Source organism: Myotis brandtii, unplaced genomic scaffold, assembly GCF_000412655.1.
Source record: "Myotis brandtii unplaced genomic scaffold, ASM41265v1 scaffold32, whole genome shotgun sequence".
NCBI lineage: Eukaryota > Metazoa > Chordata > Mammalia > Chiroptera > Vespertilionidae > Myotis > Myotis brandtii.
Genome location: NW_005362269.1, coordinates 10,051,444 through 10,073,017, shown reverse-complemented (window position 1 = coordinate 10,073,017; position 21,574 = coordinate 10,051,444).

Genomic DNA, 21,574 nt, shown 5'->3' with positions numbered 1-21,574 from the left:
ACTGTGGAGTCAAATACTTTATCTTTAAATTCTATCTTTATGACCTTGAGTAAGTGGCTCCATCTCTCTGCATATAGGTGTCCATATTTGTAAAATGGGAATCATATTAGCACAATCCCATTGGCTTGCTGTGCAGATTAAGTGAATTAATGAATGTCATGTGCTAAGAACAATGCCTGGTATATAGGAAAAATTCTTAAGTTTGCTGTAATGGCTAATATTTCTGCTGCTACTTGTACACCAATCACTGTATTAGATTCTGGATTCAGGAGATACTTGGCAAATATGCAAGATGAAAGTCCATGCAAGAAGCAGAAAGAAAGCTGGCCTTTGGTTAGCAAATGTTCCCTGTCAGCTCACAGAGAGGCACATGTCTTTGAGGCTTTGCTTCTCTTAGGTGTGAATATCAAAAATTGACAATCCTGCTGAGCCTAATGAGCTATTTCTGATACCGGAAGTCATATGTTGGCTTCTATATATGATGAAAAGAATTGAATGTTAATGTTTATCTAAAGTTCAGATTATTTTTTATTGGAATTTTAAAATATTTTGAAGAATCTCAAATTTGTAGGAAAGTACAAATAACTTCTTGTCCCTGTAACATTAGAGAGGGGCTGACTTGACTTGATGTCCTCTGACCACCTGAGAATGTAGTGTGTGTTTACTGTACTTTTTGTTTAATGTATTACTTTAGAATATTTCCTATGATATCAGTGGTTTTGAACATTTACCTTTTATTCTTTTGAAGCAACCACGACATTGGCCTACATGCAGCATTCCTCATTTTCTTATCATCACAATAAACTACCCAAATCAGGAAAGTAACACATACATTACCATCATCTAATCCTGTAATCTTACTCAAATTATACAGTTGTTCCAATAACATGTTTTATACGAAAAGAATCTAGTTCAAAACCTTTCACTGCATTTTGTTCATGGAGCTTTTTTCACTCTCCTTCCCTTTGGAACAGTTCCTCAGTTTTTTTCTTGACTTTCATGACCTTGATCCTTTTAAAGATGAGAGTGGTAATTTTCAAATGCCCTTCAATTTGTGTTTATCTTTTGCTTACTCATGATTACATTAAGTTTTGCATTCTGAGGAGGAATACTGCAGAGGTGATGGTGTCTCCTTCCTGCATCTTATCAGGGGGCGCACTGTTTTGATCTGTGGATCTGCTAATGGTATTCACTTTGATCACTTCCTTAAGCTGCTCTCTGTTAATTACTCTTTTCTCTTTTGAAATTAACAAACGTTTTCTAAGACCTTACTCATAAAATCATGCACTCATGGCTTCCTATTTTTTGTCAGTGCTTTATAATCCATGACTTTGCTTATTTATTTTGATACTCAAATTTCTTCAGATTTGGTCAGTAAGACTTCCTTCAGGTTGTCCCCTATGATTTTTTTTGACATGGCCTAATCATTTCTTGAATATGTACTTGCATTTAAGCAGAAATAATATGTCCTGTCTCATCTTGCACTTTTCCTGCCTTACCTCTTGAAGTAGTCAGAGTCCTAGATCCTTTTGTTGGAGAATGGTATTTAGAAACCAAGAGCTGGGTATTAGGTATGCTTATTGCTATGATTATGGTTCACTCTAGGCCATCTCTGTGAACATAGTATGTGTATGCATACATATATGTACAAGGGTAGGCCAACGTAGGTTAATGATAATAATTACAATAATAAATAATAATACAAGAATAAAATGTTTTGCATACTTAAAACTATAAACCTACTTTGGCCCACCCCTGCATATATAGTGACTCCATGTTGTTTATATCTATCCCTGTATGTTGAAAACCATGACTGCACACTATACTCCCAATTTCAATTCCCCACCACATGGAGGGTAGGGGAATTCTCCTTTTGGGTATTTGTAATTCCATTCTCTGACAGTTAGAAGGCTGGCTCACATTATCCTAATATATTTACTTATTTGACAATTCCATTGTATACCCAATCTTCTGTGCCATTACCACCCCTTCACTCAGCTCAGCTGACTCCCCACTTCTGGGTGTCTGCTCACACTATACAGACACCCTTCTCATCCTGTTTGGGTGTGAATTTATGACTAGAGAAATGTTTTGATAAGAAAACAATACAAACTGGATGAAAAACAGTGCTTATAACATAACACAATTTAAATTTTCAAATACGAAAAAACATAAAATAAAAGTATTAGTATTGGTGTTCCCCCAAATGTTTGTAGGTTGTTAGCCTTTCTTTTTGGTGTTGAGAGATTATGTGCAATTTTAAAAATATATGGTTTTAAATAGTTTCCAAGTGATATCAGCATCAATTGCTTTTATGCTTAAATAGATAGGAGGCAGTGTTTTTTGAAAACAAAATAGAATTCTGATAGATATGATAATACTAAAAATGAAATATTAACTGAAATGCTTCATTTATCAAGCAGCATTAAAAATGATCTTGCCCTTTAACATATATTTAAGCATGTTGGGCCTTACTGCTAAGTGCTAGTAATATAGTCACTAATTATTGTGACAAAAAAACTCCCTTCTTACCACCTCACTGCCCCAATATTTTTTACCTTCCTCTGTTGTGGAACCTAAACCTTGGTCTTCTTATCTTTGTCCTGGAATTGCTATAGACTCCCAACTGGCTCATGCATGATTTTCTGTTCACAGGTGTCAGCATTCTCTTCCTTTTTATCACTCCTCCCTTTAATTTCTTCAAGGACCTAGTTGTATACTATTCACAAACCTCTTCAGGGAATTTAGGCCATCAAGATACTGGAGGTCAAAAACTCTGCATTTCTGTATGACTAGAGAAGTATGTATTTATCCTCCATTTTGCTAATTTAAAATTTTGCATCTTAAATTTTATTCCTTCTGCTTAAAATTCATATTCTAAATCAGCTCTGATATAGTTAGTTTTTCTGATGAGTCCTTTTCTCACCTATTTCTCTTTTCACATATTTGAATTCAGAATGTTTTTTAAATGAATATACTTCTGCTTAAAAGGATTTATGTCAACTCCTATAAGTCAAATCTTGCAAATGTGATTATGAGAGGGCTATGAATTCCTTTCTCTAACCATGCCCAATTAGTTTGTTATAGATGTCTTTATTCTGTTGTGATTAAATCACACACACACACACACACACATAGCTTTTCTATTTTAAAATGACTTCTGAAGAAAATCATTATTAAGGAATGTGATAACTCCTGAAATATGCAGAATGAGAGAAACTAGAGATTAGTTAGAGATGCAGTGATGCTTGACTTAGATTTATTTAGGTGAGTGTGATGTTATTGATCTGAATTGGTGTCCCTAAATGTTATTTATGACAAGGGAGCAATTGCTGTAAAGGTCAAAATTAAATGATGATAAAATCATCAATATATTGAGAATTTCCCTTTACCTTGAAATGGAATTGGTCTGCAATACTTAAAGCAAAATGTTTGCTCAAAATAATTTCCTTCAATTATATATTTCTCCTAGGTAAAAGAATAAATATTAATATTTGAGCCTTTTGCTTCTCATATGAAGCCTTTATTAAAAATATAATTGCGTGGCTGGTGTGGCTCAGTGCTCCTTTCTGTCAAGCTTTCCCCTAAAATTTCCTCACGTTCGTAATAGAGTGAATGTTAATCTCTCCTTTTTTTTTTTTCTAATCTCAGGCACAATCTGGAGACCGTTCTTATTCTAAAATAGGCCCAACCCAGATTGCTTCTATCCATTAACCCTGATTTATTTGCTTTTTAACATTTATCACAATTTTAATATTCTTGGTGTTTTACTAGTACATTTAACTTGATTTAATTTTTTGTTTCTTGACACTAATTTTTTCTATGATAGATTATGCTTTTTGTTGCTGTTGTTCCTCTCTATATTTCTAGTACTTATTACATTTTACAGAACGTAGAAGGCACCTAATACAAGTTTATAGAGAAGGCCTGAGTAGATGAATAATGCTTGTAACTCTAAGTTTTTAAGTTTAATATCAAAGGAGATTTCCCGCTTAGATGTACTGTAATTATGAATGTTGCCTTTAACCATTCTGTTTGAGCTGCTAGTTACAAGAGATATGGACCCTCTTTGTACAGTCTGAAGTGAGGGGCAGATTATGAAACACACATGTGACTAGTGTGGGGGAGAAAGAAATTTTCTTCTACCTTTCAAGATTCTTCCAGCTGGTCTAATAATCAAATCAACATGAGACAGATTAACAAGAGAAAATAACCAAATTTAATTCTATATGTAATTATGATAACACTACATACATTAGGGTCAGAGACCCTACATTTATTTATAAGAAAAATGGTGAATTTTACGTTTGTACAAAGGATGGTCATGAAATACTGCTTTTATGCACAGAAATAAAGTCAGTCATTTAAAGCCATTTGTAAAATACTTCCTACTGCAATGTTGGCCAATAGAGGATTAATTTTCTTTCATTATTATTAGAACTGCACAGATAATAGGTCATTTCTTCCCCTATTGTGTATAGGTAATTTCCATTATCATTAATTGGAGTTTCATGTGTAAGGAGAAAGGGAAACAGTTAAACTTCATATGGGAAAAACTTTACCAGCTGTCCACATGGCCACATTCTCTCAACCAGTAGATGTCATTCTCTCTCTATTTTAATGTGAATTTTTAATGTCTGCCTTTAGCTATCTGTTCTGAAGATATGTTATGAAAACCAGTTTCATTTCAGGCTGTGCTTCTCTTGATTATTGTTCCAAGTTGGTATCTTTTCCCTTCCATAATAGGAGGAGTGGCAGAGTGTGAAATTGGGACAGTTTGACGAAAGTGACAGTCGATAAGCTTCTGTCTTCCAGTCACTTAGCCCTTGGTGTGGGACATTTATCTACTTATTGCTCAATTCACAGTAAAACATTGATTAACTTGAAAGAGAGAGACATCCTGTTCTCATCTTTCTTTCCCAGTAGGGCATTCTATGATGTTTCTTGGTAAAGATAAACAGGTAAAAGCTACGCATTGTTTTGTCAAGGTGCAAGGGAGCAATTATTCAGGAAGCTCTGATTCTGAGTGCTGCACAGCACTATAGAGGCCGACAGCTGGAAATGTCAGCTCTCCCTGCAGGTGACTCTGGCTCACCAAGACCCAGTTAACTGCCCCTCTTTTGTGCTCTCACACCTACTGTAATGGTGCATTTATAATTCTGCAGCACCCATGTCTGTTTACTTGACTTATTAAAGAGTATGTGTTTGCAAGGTAGAGACAACACCTTGGCGTTGATTCAATTGCTAAGTTTTTATGGAAATCTGATTGTTTTAAGCACATTTTAGGCAATGGGAACATAATGGTGAATGGCACAGTGATTGCTTGTAGGATACTGGGGGCCAGTGAGAATCCAGGCAAGAAAATAGTCAATGACCATGCAGAATAAAATTATTAAAAAGGAACTAAATAGAAAGCATTATGGAAGCATGTGAAAAAAGGACATCTTTCAGTCTTCGGGGATCAAGATATTTCCAGAAAATATGATATCTAAGCAGAATTCTTAAGTATTAATAATACATATCCAGAAGAAAGGGGATAGGGTAGGCTAGCAAAAGACAAAAAAAAATTAGGAAAAGTGCTTGGCTGATTGGCTCAGTGGTTGAGTGTGGACCTATGAACCGGAGGTCATGGTTTGATTCCTGGTCAGGGCACATGCTTGGGTTGTGGGCTGAATCCCCAGTGGGGGGTGTGCAGGAGGCAGCTGATAAATGATTCTCTCTTATCATTGATGTTTCTACCTCTCTCTCTCCCTCTCTGAAAACAATACAAATATATTTTAAAAAATTAAAAAAATATGCTGCTCTCAATGACTCTCTATAATGGTAGCTCTGGTGTGCATTTTAAAATTCTGAAGAATATGGGGGCTAAATACATGAAATAGGATTATGTACTTTAAACATAAATCATGCCATTTATTAAATTCTTAAGCCCTTAATAAGTATTCACCTCATTTTTCTATCTGGCTTATGAAAACCAGAAAAAAATGATTATTTTACCTAAGTAGGTATGTTCATGATTCCATTGTTCACAAATGTCAAGTTTTGTATATCAGTTTGGATAGGTGTTCAGCAGAGTTCACTCCATTTTTATGGTGTCTCTCCAGTCAACTAACTATAATGTAGATTAAGCATCCTTAGTGCTAGTAATATGTATTTTAATGAATATATAAGTTGACAGTCACCAAACTTTTTAAGTTTAAATGACTTGTGTAGTTGTTGAAAAGTTAGAGAGAAAGTAGTGAAGGGAAGCAGAATTTGCCACCAAAATATGCCTCTGGCATAAAGATTATTTTGAACTGGTTATTTTTAAGAAAGAGCAGGTTCGGGAGAAGCTCTGAAAACCCAAGTAAAAGTGACCCTTTTGTAAGAGACATCTACATTTTAAGGGAAATATCCATTTGCAAAGGGGTCTGTCTCTCAGTACCAGGAAGAGGAGGATGGGTAAATTTCTAGAGCCTTACAAATGGGGAAGGCAGAGACTTAAATTTATAGAAAAGCCCTATCCTCATACTTTTCTTTTCCTCGCAACCTCCCATAACTGTCCACAACTTTCAAACATCTTTCTTTGGTCTTTGAATGGACATGGTATTTAAGGTGGTGGATCAGGCCTTTTCTAGAAGTTACTCAGTTTTCCTTGGTATCTCCCATGTATACAGAAGGTACAGTAGTCCTCCTTTATCTGGAGTTTCACTTTCTATGATTTCAGTTACCTGCAGTAATCCATGATCCAAAAATATTAAATAGAAAGTTGGAGTAATAAACAATTCATAAATTTTAAATTGTATGTCGTTCTGAGGAGCATGATGGAATCTTGTGACATCCCAATCCATCCAACTGGGGACATGAATCACCCCTTTGTCCAGCATATCCATGCTGTGTATGCTACTTGCCCATTAGTCAGTTAGTAGTTTTGGCTATCAGATTGGCTGTTGTGGTATTACAGTACTTGAATTCACATAATCCTTTTTTTTTTACTGAGTAATGCCACATTCACATAATGTTTATTGCATTATATTGTTATGATTGTTCTATTTTGTTATTAGTAATTGTTGTTAATTTCTTACTTTATCATCAGTATGTACATACAGGGAAAAAACATAGTATTTTAGGGTTTGGTACTATTTGCGATTTCAGACATCCACTGGAGGTCTTGGAACATATCCCTTGTGAATAAGGTGGGTCAGACTATTGTATACATTTTATTAAATTTCTGTTTGCTTTTCTCCTGGTAGTCTGTCTTTTATTACAAGGAGGTCTCAGCCAAGAATCTAAAAGGGTACAATTGAGCACAATATCAATAAAAATAACAACCATAGCTGTGATGGTTTATTGAAATAATTTTAGTTTGTTAAGGGTCATATGTTCATGATGATACTTAAAGCATAAAAACACGGAGTTTAAAGTTACAGAGTATAAAAATATTTACTATTCAGTAAGTATGGGTTGTTATGGATGTACCAGTGGTTCTTTATAACTGACATCCATTCTTTTAGGGCTGGCATCTGCTTTGATGAATTAGCACTAGAGCTGAACCAGTTGTTAAATATATATTTTTTCTTTCTTTCTTTCTTTTTTTTTTTTAAATGTTAGCCATCCTAATAGATGTGAGGTGATATCTCATTATCATTTTCACTTGCATCTTTTCATATACCTGTTGGTCATTTTATGCCTTCTTTGGAGAAGTGTCTGTTCAAGTCCTTTGCCCATTTATTGTTATTTATTATTTATTATTTGTTAATCCTCATCCAAGGATATTTTTCCATTGATTTTTAGAGAGTGTGAAAGGGAATGGGAGAGACAGAGAGAGACACATCCATTGGTTGCCTCCCTCCCCCACATGGCCGGACTAGGGCTGGGGATCGAGCCTGCAACTGAGGTACATGTCCTTGACTGGAATCGAACCCAGTACCCTTCAGTCTCTGGGCTGATGCTCTATCCACTGAGACAAACTGGCTAGGGCACTTTGCCCGTTTTTAATTGTATCACTTTTTTTCCCTATTGAGTTGTAGGAGTTCCTTATATATTTTGGATATTAACTTTTTATCAGATATATGGTTTGTAAATATTTTGATAACAGTTCTTAATTTTAATATTTACCATTTTTTCCCATTTTGAGGCTCTTTGTGTTCTGGTTATGAAACCTTTTCCTACCCCAAGGGCATTCAGATGTTATACTTTTTACCTAAAAGTTTTATTGTTTTACTTTCATGCCAGGGCTGACTAGCAGACGCTGAACGATGGATGAATGATTACTCTGACACAGGATTGCTATAAAAGAGAGGGCTAAGGGACTGCCTGGCTAAAGGAACCAGACAGCCTCGATTGTCTGCCTCTTCAGGCTTTTCTTGTAATAGCAGTCTGAGATAAAGTTTATCTTTTAGCTACAATCAGTAGAGTGAGTAATCTTGGGAGGATACATGTGTCTGCAGTGTCCTTTAAGCAAAGACACCTAAAGATTAAGCATGAGGATTCCAGTGAACACCCAAGGGTCTGCATGTACACAGACTTGTTTGGAAAGGTCAAGGAACAATTAGGGGCAGCTGCTTGGGCCAAACTCCCCTAAGTCAGAGTTCCAATAAACAGGGCAGACCACCATTAGCCCACTCCTTTTTCATAATTTTCCTCCTTACAGACTTTCCAACCAAGTCTCCCAAGCTTCCCTACACTTTCATAACTGTAATACACCTAGAATTGATTATGCCTATGATGTGAAGCAGGGGTCAGGGTTCACTTTTTTGTTGTTAAATATTTTTAAATAGTATCCATTGTTTTGAATGGACTTTTATAAGTAGGGACTTTTATAAGTACAGAGAGAGAGAGAGAGAGAGAGAGAGAGAGAGAGAGAGAGAAAGAAATGCATATGTATGTGTATATACTAGTATATATGCCTTAAAAATATTTATTAAATATTTGTCTCTACATTATAAAATTTTTAAATATACATATGCAGTAAAATAATAAACACAGGGAGTTAAACATTAAGACAAGTAATTCTTAAAATCTGGAACTCTATTTTGTGAAATGGCATAATATGTTCCTATATAATTATCAAGTAGCAAAACCTATACAGCCTATGTATCCTTGGGTAATATATTAGGCAAATTTCTCAAAAAAGACAGCTAACTATGTAGACTCAGTCCCTTATCTTCTAGGGGATAAAGACTCTACATGGCCCTGCTAATAATATTATATTAATAAGGGATACATCAACTTTTAAATAATTCTTACAGACCAGGTCAATGTGGCAAACCGACAGAACAATGGATTATGTCAACTAAATGGGACTTTAAAAGTTCCTCTTACCTCTACCCAAGAGTTTCACAATAATTTTCCTAATATCCTATGGAGATCTCAAACCAAACCTATTATTTTAGGATCATATAAAGCTAGTTTAACATAAAGATCAAATTCTTAAACTTTTGGTGTTATTTTCAGAATAGATTTGTCTAAGTATAGAGCTAAGTTTTATAATACTTGCATTTGTGCAGTTTTGTCTACTCTACCTGGTATAAGGTGTTTGAAACATCTAAAAGGATCTAAAAGAATTCAGGTACACAATGGTAGGCCAAATAATGCCCCCCAACCCTCAAAAATGGTCAGTTTCTAGTCCTCAGAACCTGTGAATATGCTACCTTATATGGCAAAAGGGACTTTTCAGATGTGATTAAGGTAAGGACCTTGAAATGGGGAGAATATCCTGGATCATCTAGATGAGCTCAAACTAATGGAGAGCCCTGAAGCTCTGAGATTTTCCTGCTGCAGTCAGAGGGCAATGACTAAGTAAGAATAATAAGAGATATGCAGTGTTACCGGTTCTGAAGGTGGCCTTGGGCCAAGTAGTGTGGGTGTCCTTGAAAAGTTGGAAATGGTAAGGAAACAGAGTCTCCCCATAGCTTCCAGAAAGGAACATAGTGCTGCTGACACCTTGATTTTAGGTCCCTGAAACCTGTGTCAGAATTCTTACAGTCAAATGGGAAAGAGAATACATTTGTACTGTTTTAAGCCACCGGCTTATGGTAATTTGCTGCAGCAAAAATATATACATCAAATGTGTACTATAGTTTCAATTATTCAATGGAATTTACTTAATTATAATTATATCCAATGCTAATATGCTTAAATAAAATTTACTTCTAAAGTTTTATTAGATATTATTTATTAGGTATTTATTTATTATTTTTTATTAGACATATAATGTGCCTAATAACCTGGAGTTCTAGGTGAAGATGTTAGAAAACAGAATGTTATTAGGGTGATTGCTTATTATTGCTTGCCTTTAACAAGAAACTTCAAGAGATAGATAACAGAAAATTATTGGTCAGTATGTGAGCATAAATAAAAGGGATAGGATAGGCTCTGCATTACAAATGCAAATTAGAATTTACATGATTTCTTTTGGCCAGTGAATTAAGAGGGGAAGAGACATGTAGTTTGCCAGATTCTCTCTTCCCCAGCTCTGTGATCATGGAAGCCTATGTCAAGATAGAGTTTCCATAACCTTGAATCCTGGAGACATTACATGGGCAGAGGCTCCTTGCCAACACAGAACATAATCTAGTTTATCTAGTGGATAGAGTCAACTTAATTAACAGTTTACAAAGGACTCCTAGAATTGAATTTTTATGGTTATAATTGTTATCACATGTGCCCATCTTTGACCAAATTAATCACTACTATCAAAAGAATAAAGTGATAGGCAGCTACGCACCCATATGGCTCCCTCCTCAGCTGACTTCCGTGTATAAGACGCCCCTCGGTTTTCAGTCTAATGATTTTAGAAAAAAATAGTGTCTTATACATGGAAAAATACAGTACCTCCAGGCTTACTGGCCTCAAGGCGGCCAACTTTTTAGAGACCCCACAAATGTTCCCTTTTCCGTCTCAGACATTCCCTTTCGTTACACTGTCCTTTCCCACCCTCGCTGTCCCCCCCTCCCCCCCCGTCACCCCGCAGGCAGGATGCTTGCTAAGGGTCCCAGCCAGGTTGCCCTGGGAAGAGGCAATGTGAAGTGTTCTCAGCCACTGTTCCCGGGCAGGCTCCTGGAACCCTGGCCAGGTGATGACCTGCTCTCACCTCGCTCAGAGGGGGTCAAAGGGCTCCCCAGCTCACTTCACGACATTTCTCTGCCTCACCCACATGTCCTGCCTCAATAACCTGCTCCAAAATGCACTCTGCCCACTGGCATGCCCGCCAGTCTTCCCTGTGCACCCATTATTCTCTAAGAAAAAAAAAAAGGATAAAGTATGCCAAGTAGTTTTTTTTTTTTAATCCTCACTGGAGGATATTTTCTATTGATTTTTAGAGAGAGTGGAAGGGAGGGAATAGGGGGAGAGAGAGAGAAACATTTATGTGAGAGAGACACATTGATTGGTTGCCTCCCACACGTGCCAACCTGTGACGCTTTGGTCTGTGGGCTGACACTCTAACCACTGAGAAGAACTGTCTAGGGCTATGCTGAGTAGTTTAAAACACAGGCTGTAGGATGTTCTGGGAGACCAGGGTATAATACATTATCAGATCAACCAGTGGGGGGTGAAGGAAGGGATTTGGTTTTCACAAAGTCTGACATTTAATGGGTATTCTGATTATTGAAGTGGTTGGATATATAAGAGACCGTAAAATCAATACCTGTCTGATCCACCAGTAATTCCACACCATCAATGTCAACTACATCTAGCTCCTTGATAGTTCTACTTTCTTTGGATTTTATGGAATATACCTGTACCCTGCAAATAAATTTTTTTCTTGCATGAGAAAAATTGAATTTCCTTTTAGTCCCTGCTAATGTGACAAAGTTACCCAAGTCAAAACTTTAAATTCTTAAATTAAAACTCACTAAGTTAGATGAATATGTTGTAATGACAAATACTGATATCTCCCACTATTTTGTAAGCTTTACAACATAAAAGAATCTTAGAAGATGACTGTGCCACATGACTGACCACAGATCACCTTCAAATAGAGAATTTATATTGGGTTTCTTATAGAATTTTTAAACATTTCAACTGCTCCAAAAAGCCAATTCCTTTTTACTTCCTAGTTTATACTAACTCTGAAAATGTCAGTTAGATTGTGCATTATAACTGTGAAGAATACTTTCTTGGAATTACTTTTCATATTCAATATAGCGATGATTATGGGTTATATATTGTACTCAAACTTCACACTTCTAAAAAAAATTTTATTAAAAAGTAAACCAGGATAAATGGAGAAATGCTCTTTTCAGCTCTATTCCAGCCCAACTCTGAAATGATCTGGATCTGGAATTTACCTCTGAGTTGTAATAAGAGCTTCAATATGACAAGAAACAAAAGGCCATCTAAACAAGTTGATTTTATTGAATTGGTTTGAGCAATGAACTGTATAATTTGTTTCCCTGCCAACAATATTTTGTTTGGTTAGGCGTGTTAGAAGAAGAACCAAGTAAAATCCTTTTCTCAGAAGAGGATTATTTAAAGGATGGAGAGGCTTCTTTAACATCTACCTTATGAATGCATCTGAGCTCCACCCTCTCTTGCAAATTCAGACCTTTACCACTGCCCCTTTTTATGTTTGTGTTGTCACAAGTTATCCCTATTTATGTTGTAAGTTTGTTGGTGATCTTACTCATAGTTTTGTGACCTTTTGTTCTTTGTTTCAGGTAGAATCAATGTGCCCTTCACTCAGGAAAAAAAATGTTTCTGTAGTACCAGTTCTCAAGTTTGCAAATAATGTGCTCTGCAACCCCACCTGTACGGTGAGCGGAGGTGAGCTCTGGGAGGTTATGGAAAGGCAGCCAGGCTCTGTGGCTTTGTTTTTCTGTCTGGAATGCTGATTGCCAGGTGACTGTGGCCACATCTGTGCTTTGTCCCTGCCCAGGTCACAGGGCTTTAGCTACAGCGCATACTGCCCATTTCTGCAGGAACTGAATTTCTTTGCTCCTCCAAGCTGAAGGAAGTTCCATCCACAGCCTGATTCCTCCCCTCTCTGGGCTGAGCCCCACAGTTAGCTTCAGGCTGCAGGGCTGTGTTGGTGGCTACTTTGAGCTCCTCCTTCTGGCCTCCCAGGTTCACTCCCACTTGCCCACCTTTAGATGTTTCAGTGAACAGATCTCAGACGTGTTTGTGCCTTGAGCATGGAATTCTTTGTTGAATTATAGCTGTTCAAATTGTTGAAATTTCAAGGGGAGAGACCAAGGAGATCTCTCATGCTGCCATTCCTCTGACGTCACTCACTTAAAAATGAACATCTACCTTAGATATGACTTTTATTTGTAACCCACACAGTCCGTATAATTACCTTGCTTTTATAATCCAGGGAGGCCAAAGGATTTTGACAGCTTTGCACTAGTGCTTTGACTAATAGAGAACAGTCTGAATGCTCCTGAATGCTTCTACTCAAATTCAACTTGAAAATGTATCCTGTAGGTTTAAATTTTGCACTAGCCTTCTCACTGACAACTTGGTCTTCAGCTCTCTCCTCAGCTTAATTTCCAAATTGGAGCTAAGTATAGTCACATCTCTGTTTAATGCCTGTTGGCAGTTCTTCATCACCTATGGAATAAAGTTTTAGACTTTTAACCTTCCATGACCTTGTCTCTATTTACCTCTCCAGCAACTTTCTGCCTTATAATTCTGCTGAAATAATACCACCCTATTTTGAAATTTTTGCATACTCCATGGTGTTTAACTCTACAAATATCTGCTCAAGTTGCTCTTTCTGCAGGAATGCCCTTCTTACTTTTTTTTTTTTTAATTAGCCTCATTAGAACTCTTCCTTTAGGATTTAGGTCAGATGTCCTAAGTTCCAGGTGGCTTCCTCTGAGATGATCATTCTTTATGCTTTCATAGTAAAATATGGGTACTTATCCAATTCTATTGAGATTATCTATTTGTATCTCTCACTCTCTGAATAAAATCCTTGAAGATCTTGACTATTGAGTACCTTCTCCATCACCCAGCTCTGTTCACCGGTAACTCCTACTGCCTCCTCTCCACCCTTGACCCCCATCTACACTTTCCCTCACATAGAGTCTAGAATATAAAAAGTGCTCAATAAACATTTTTTGTACTGAATAAAATAGATTTACCTCAAGACATCCTAGAACAGTAACCAAAGCACTGGAATTAAAGGACTGATTTATACAATTCAACAACAAATGCAAGAGCAGCACTAATGAAGTTAGATTCCTGGATTTGATGCTTAAAAAAATCAATTTTCTGACTATCTGACTTGGAGTCTTTTTATCTTTGAAATTATGTTCTTGGTCTACTTTCTATAATGGGCAAGTTTCTGTTCTTAGTTTAATTATCAGTTTAGGTATTATTCCTTCTGGGAAATCTCACATTCTCTAGATACCTTTTCACACTTTTCTCTTACATTTATAGCTCACTATGCATAAATAATTCTATTATGATACTTATTCACATCTATATATATAAAAGCCTAAGTGCCCATTATGACCAGTCGACCGAACGAACGGTCGACTGGTTGCTATGACGTGCACTGATCATCAGGGGGAAGACGCTTAATGCAGGACCTGCCCCTTGTGGTCAGTGTACTCTCACAGCCAACCTCCTGTGGCCGGCCAACCTCCCACGGTCCCTCCCCCTGGCCAGCTGGCCCCAATCAGCCCCGATCACCGTCCAGGCCGAGGGGCCCCACCCGTGCACGAATTCATGCACTGGGCCTCTAGTTATATAATAATTATTCATTCGTGTGTCTCTCTGTACTTTGTTTAATTCTGTGCTCCTTGAGGGAAGGATTTTTCTTTTTTTTTTTATTCTCCCTTCTCCTTCTTTTACCCACTGTTTATTTAATACAGTGGTACAATTTGGATATTAGATATACCAGTTAGTTTCACTCTGCTGGTCTCAGCCACTGTTTGAGAATTGTGTTCCATGGGTAATAAGGAGGATTGAGATTTAGAGTACAATGGACAAGTTATCACCAACCAGAGGAACAGAAACGAAGTATAATGTCTTTAAGGGCAACACACAGACTCATGCCAACTTCTTGCACATGTGTTATGGCATCTGGAGACTTAATTTTAAACCTTGGTTTCACCACATAATTAGGTAACATTGAGTAATTTTTACAAACTTTGGTCTGGTTTCTTTTGTCTATAAGTGACATAAATCTAAATCTAACCAAATCGACCAGAAAGGGGAGTTGATTGGCCATATCACAAAAATCCGAGTGGTTTGTCTTTAGGCAGTTTAGTGCAGAGGTTTAAAAGATGTTGCTGGGGCAGTGTTTCTTTTCTCCTCTTAGATTGGTTGATATATGTGCAGCTTCATTTCATATTCTCCCTATATCAAGCAAGAAAGCCTCTGTCATCTCCAGACCTATATCCCCACATTAGAAACCAGGATTGTTGTTCCGAAGGCCTGGGCAATTATCTGGTTGATTTTACTTGGGTTATTACTGTGGTCAGACAGATGATGCTATTCTCAATGGCCAGTCTGAGTATATAAAAAGTGCTCAATAAACGTTTCTTGTACTGAATAAAATAGATTTTATATTTCCTCTCTTGGGATGGAGAAGGAAGGGAACTCAAAGTACCCATAGGATCACATAGAGTATGGGAAGGATAACCCAAAAAGTACTATAAGAAAGGAGGGGACATGGTAGACAGAGAAAAATTATTTCTCCCAGAGATAATTACATTTATTTATTCTAACAAATATTTATTAAGCTCATCCCTCAATAAATTTCTGGAGGGAGTAGATATTTGATATCAAGTCCTTAGCCCATAATTTACCACACAGTAAAACTCAAAAACAAAGGTAACTATTAGTGCCATTAATTAATTGAGCTAAATTGAATATATTACATACCTAATAAGCTGGGACCTGCTACCCACTTACATTAAAAAGTTTCTGAAGGAAAGAGTGATTGAAGATTGACTTCTAAACTGCTGGCACATATAGGTAACATTTCGGCTATCCTTACCATACTCAGTGTGGTCCTGTGGGTTTTTAAATACTTTTGCCATTCAGATTTACTTATTTGAAAGCATTAATTAGCTTTATTTCATTGAGAATATTACAACAGCAACAATAACAACATTTCAAAGTCTGTATTCTCTTTGCATCTAGAAACTTCTAGGCATTATTTTTTATCCTCATAGCAGTCAAAGAATAAAGGCTCTGAGTATTTTGGTGTAGAAATGATTCTCATTATGAAACCCTGTCATCTTTGAAGCAACTGTCCCCTGTAGTAACTCACATGAATTTAATTTTCTCAGACTCTATAAAAAGGTCATATAGCCCAAAGTCAAGATGTCACTCAATTATGCCCAAGCATTATTCTCTGAAGGGCTTTTGTATTTGTCCCATTGCTAGCTTTAATCTGATTGAGAATCAATGCACTAAGATAAAAAAGAATATGAAAGATCTGCTAGGCTCAGTGAAATGTAGATTCTAGAAGGAAGGTAGGTGCTGGTTCAGAAACCTACGGCCATTTGACCAGCAAAGAAACAGTGTACCAGTCAGGAGAGCATATTTTTAAAGCTGTCTCCCACTTCCATCTGTGGTTTTGAACTAGAAACATAACATATCTGGTCATTACTCTTCCCATTTCTAAAATGGGACAAGCTAATTGCTAGAGTTAAAAAAAACAAACAGATAATGCTCTTAAATATGCATTCTGATCTTTCTTTTGAGGCCTTCACAAAACTGTAGACACAACCTCTTAAGTAAACTCATTAAACAAATAAAATGGTTGCAATAATGCTACACTTCTTTCTTTGATAAGGTTACACAGGGTGATTGCTCATAAACTCTTAATTTAGAAATCTGAATACAGAGCAAAAGATACCCTATTATGAGGAATTTCCTACCAGGACATTAAAACCTTTATCAAGTTTAATGCACTTTTAATCCTATGAGTTGTGTTAATAAATCACAGAGCAGATATTTGAATCCTGCTCTTCTCTCAGCTTTCATTTCCCCATGTGCTCCCTATTCTAACCTTGTGTAAGGAAATCTATATATATAAAAGCCTAAGTGACCGTTACGACCGGCCGACCGGCTGGTAGCTATGATGCACACTGACCACCGGGGGCAGACTCTCAATGCAGGAGCTGCCCCTTGATGGTCAGTGCGCTCCCACAGCCCACCTCCCATGGCTGGCCAACCTCCCATGGTCACACCCCCAGGCCAGCTGGCCCCAATTGGCCCTGGTCACCTGTCAGGCCAAGGGACCCCACCCGTGCACATATTTGTGCACCTGGCCTCTAGTAAATCATAAAAGAAAACAAGTAAGAGGGGATGAAAGCAATAGTTAGAAATTAGGCTATATTATAAATGAGTCAAGAGGAATGTGAGCCCCTTGAAAATACTGGATGTTTTCCCACAGTGCATGGAAAGGATCCACCTAGTCTGGCCCCTGCAAATGGGACCCCCAAAGACCAGAGGACTTTGGAACATCTGAGTTATATGTAGAAGATTTTTTTTTAATGAGTGATGTAGTATTATAAATAAAATTTCATTCCTACCCACTTTTGATGCCTCCCTTGTGTTATAGGCAATGGTCTTTTGCATCACTAAAGAGTGTGGGGCTATTGCTACAATTTCGGAGAACCTGGGCTACCTGTGTGGGTTTGAGCACTGTGGTTCAGCACCCTGGCGGTTTGCCTTACTAGGCCTGTTGGGCAGAATCTGTCCATTCCTAAGTCCTCCACACTAAACCTGCTTCCATTAGACTTGCCCCTCGTGTTAGCATTGCAAAAGATCATAGTGGGAGGGAGGGAAATAAACCCAAGCAACTCCACTTTTGCCTCCCCTCAGACATGTTTCTTACACTTTCTTTCCCACCCCCAGTTCGGTTTCTGTTGTTCAGTTTGATATTCTGAAAGCACAGACTCAAGAGGGAATAGAATTGCAGGGCTATCTCCTGTGATGCCTATTAAAGTCACCTCTGTGAAAAGGAGCTAGAAGGTGCTGAGGTTTCAAAAACCAGGAAATTATCATATCCAGCTCACTGAGTCTACCAGCACCAAAGCACATCTTTGTGGGAAGCTATTGATCACTAGGCCTAAAAGGAGCCTTGCTGAATCTGTGACTCAGTTTGTGGCATTGACTAACAAACAACAAGCTTCACAAGACACGGATCAGGGGTTGTTCCAATTGCCATTCCCCCCTGTATTTTAAAATACAAAAACACGACCAGACCTAGTTTGCATTTGTTGATAATTTGAGTGACTCAATACAAGTCATCAGAGATGAATGTCATGTCATGCAGTAAAAATTAAAGTACACCACATTGTTTTATGGAAACGTGCAGTTCCAAAGAAAAGAACTGGGGCAAAAAGGACCAATGTATGTTTTCAACAATGGGATGCTTATTAAGTAACTGGCACACGTGAATAGAACACATTTGTTTAATTTAAAAAAAAAGCAGATGCTGTCAGGTCTTACTATATTTTGATGATCTCAACCAAATGTAGTTAAAGAGGAATGGCTATGCAATCAGGAATTGAAGAGATAAAGCCCACTTTGCCATAGAAACCTGGTGAAGGGGATCTGATACCTTTGGTTATTCATTTGGAGACAATTTTTTTTCTCTATAATATGTTTTTATTTCAGAGAATAAGGGAGAGGGAGAAAGAGAGATATAAACATCAATGATGAGAGAGAATCATTGATTGGTTGCCTCCTACATGCCCCACATTGGGGATTCAGCCCACAACCCGGGCATGTGCCCTGACTGGGAATCGAACCATGACCTCCTGGTTCATAGGTCAATGCTCAACTACTGAGCCATGCTGGCTGGGCTGGAGACAGATTCTTACCAATTTCCACAACCTTCAAACTGGAGATACTAGAGATATACTTTTTTTTTTCCCTTTTCTGACTTTCACTTCCTCCCTTTTCTGAAGGTATTTTCCTTATGACATATTGAGTTTTCTGTATCTCAGGACTAGATAGGTTATATGGCCACGTACTAACACTGAATTCTGCAACTAAGACTTTTTTTTTTAAGTTTACTGAGTTATAAGCATAACCCATGGACACAGACAGTATGGGGGTGAGGGCATGTGCTGGGGGGTGGGAGCCGCCAGGGAGAGGTCAATGGGGGGAATAGGAGACATATATAATACTTTAAACAATAAAGAATTTTAAAAAAAGCTTACTGGGTTAGTTTTTAGCTTGAAGCTTTTGTTATTTGCTCATTGCTTCTGTAATATTATTAAATGAAGTTTAATCTGTCACATAAGTGTTTACTTCTACCTAGAGTTGTATATGATTGCTCCAGGTATCCTATATAATAAAAGGGTAATATGCAAATTGACCCTAACAGCAGAACCACTGGGAATGACTGGTCACTATGACACACACTGACCACCAGGGGGCAGATGCTCAATGCAGGAGCTGCCCCCTGGTGGTCAGTGCACTCCCACAGGGGGAGCTCTGCTCAGCCACAAGCCAGGCTGATGGCTACCAGCACAGCGGTGGTGGCGGGAGCCTCTCCCGCCTCCTCAGGAGCGCTAAGAATGTCCGACTGCAGCTTAGGTCTGCTCCCCGCTGGCAAGTGGACATCCCCCGAGGGCTCCTGGGCTGCCAGAGGGATGTCTGACTGCCAGCTTAGGCCTGATCCCCCAGGGAGTGGGCCTAAGCCAGCAGGTGGACATCCCCCGAGGGGTCCCAGACTGCAAGAGGGCACAGGCTGGGCTGATGGGCCCCCCCCAGTGCACAAATTTTTGTGCACCGGGCCCCTAGTTTTTTATAATATCCTATTTAAAAATCTATGCCTTATTGACTGCCTTTCATAGCATAGGGAATTGTTAGGTCCTGGGAATATAACAATGAGTGATTGGATGATCAAGACAAGGTATTTGATTTCAAGAACCTTAAAATTGAGCTTATCTTAACTTCGTGATAATTGTTCAGAGTGTGATATTATATCCCCATTTTTCAGTAAGGAAAGTGTCTCAAAATTAACTAACATACAAATCAACACAGGGAACATTTTGTAGAAAGAGTCAAAGACAGATCTGATTCAACAGCTCATTTTATTTGCTCTTTGTTATATCTATTAAAAACCTTTCCAGCTCAGCCAGCGTGGCTCAGTGGTTGAGCATCGACCTATAAACCAGGAGATCATGGTTCAATTCCAAGTCAGGGCACATGCCTGGTTGTAAGCTTGATCCCCACCAGTAGAGGGTGGTGTGCAGGAGGCAGCTGATCAATGATTCTCTCTCATCATTGATGTTTCTATCTCTCCCTCTCCCTTCCTCTCTGAAGTCAATAAAATATATTTAAAAAACAAAACAAAACAAACAAACAAAAAACCCTTTCATGCACATAATAGGTAAAATGGAGCTCAAATGGTTCAGCTGAATACTGTAAAAGGAAGGAATTTGAAAGAATAATTTTTATCCTCTAGCTATCATTTTAGATGACAATCTGCATTATATAGTCAAATGGTGCTCATCTGGAATATGCCATGGAAATACGAGGAACATGGAGACAAATTATGAGATGGTGATAATTCATATGAGAAGTGCTTCATTTCCCTGAAAGGATGATAGAAGCATATGCCATATCTACTAAATAAGTCAGATAGTTACGAAAGGAGCATTATGTGTACAGGTGCTTGGGAATAAGATTCATGGTGTTTGAATATGGCAGGAGTTGCCTTTATGCCAGGTAGTATAAATGATCTTTTTATGTGTGTGTAAGCAAAGATGTAAAATGACTTTATGTGTTTGCTTTGGGGTGACAAATGCTTTATAATGCAAGACCAATGAATATCTTTTGCTTTGGAATTTCTGTTGTGATTTGTTAAAATCTGAGACCACAGTTTGAATTTTAGCCTTGATTTAAAATGCACACATTTGGTAAAATCTATGATTTAATATTTTTGATTGGGTTAGTGTGAACTAGATAGGGTGGATTCTATAGTTTTAGCTATTTTCTCTTACTGTCTTTCAAGTTGATCTGTCACTGATGGACAAAAAGGCTTGTAGCAGGAAAGTCTAAGGCGAAGTTGTAGTAGTCCACAGAAAACATAATTAGGAAATCTGCATTAGGGAGGCTGGATAGATGCATGATGAGTGTTTATACACCTGTCATTTGGATAAAGAGATAAGAGGAATTCAAAGTTGGTGACAAAATTTTGTGCCCAGGAGCAATTGTTTTTCCAATAATGGAACTATCCCTCAGTCAAAGGGCTTGACATGAGTGCCAGAGAAGATCATGAACTTGGTTTTGAAGATATTGAGTAACCTCTAAAACTAAAACTTATATGACAAAGACTAGAAATAGTAATGACTACCTTATTTAACATTTATTTGTACCATAAACTCTGTCAAGTCCTTTTTATATATTAATTTATTAATTACTAAAAGTCAAATGAATAGAGTATTAGCTGTGCTTTAGAGAACAGGAAACTGAGGATCAGTGAACTTAACTGACTCTCCCAAGCCCATAACAGGTAGACATACACCAAGTCTTTTAGTCTGGTCTGTCTGACTCACCTGTTACACACTGTCTCCTCTGTGCAATGGAACAACATAAAATAGAATAACTATTGGTCACTGATTCAAGATTGAATTCTTAGTTCTCCTGTATAAAGCTATACCAACAT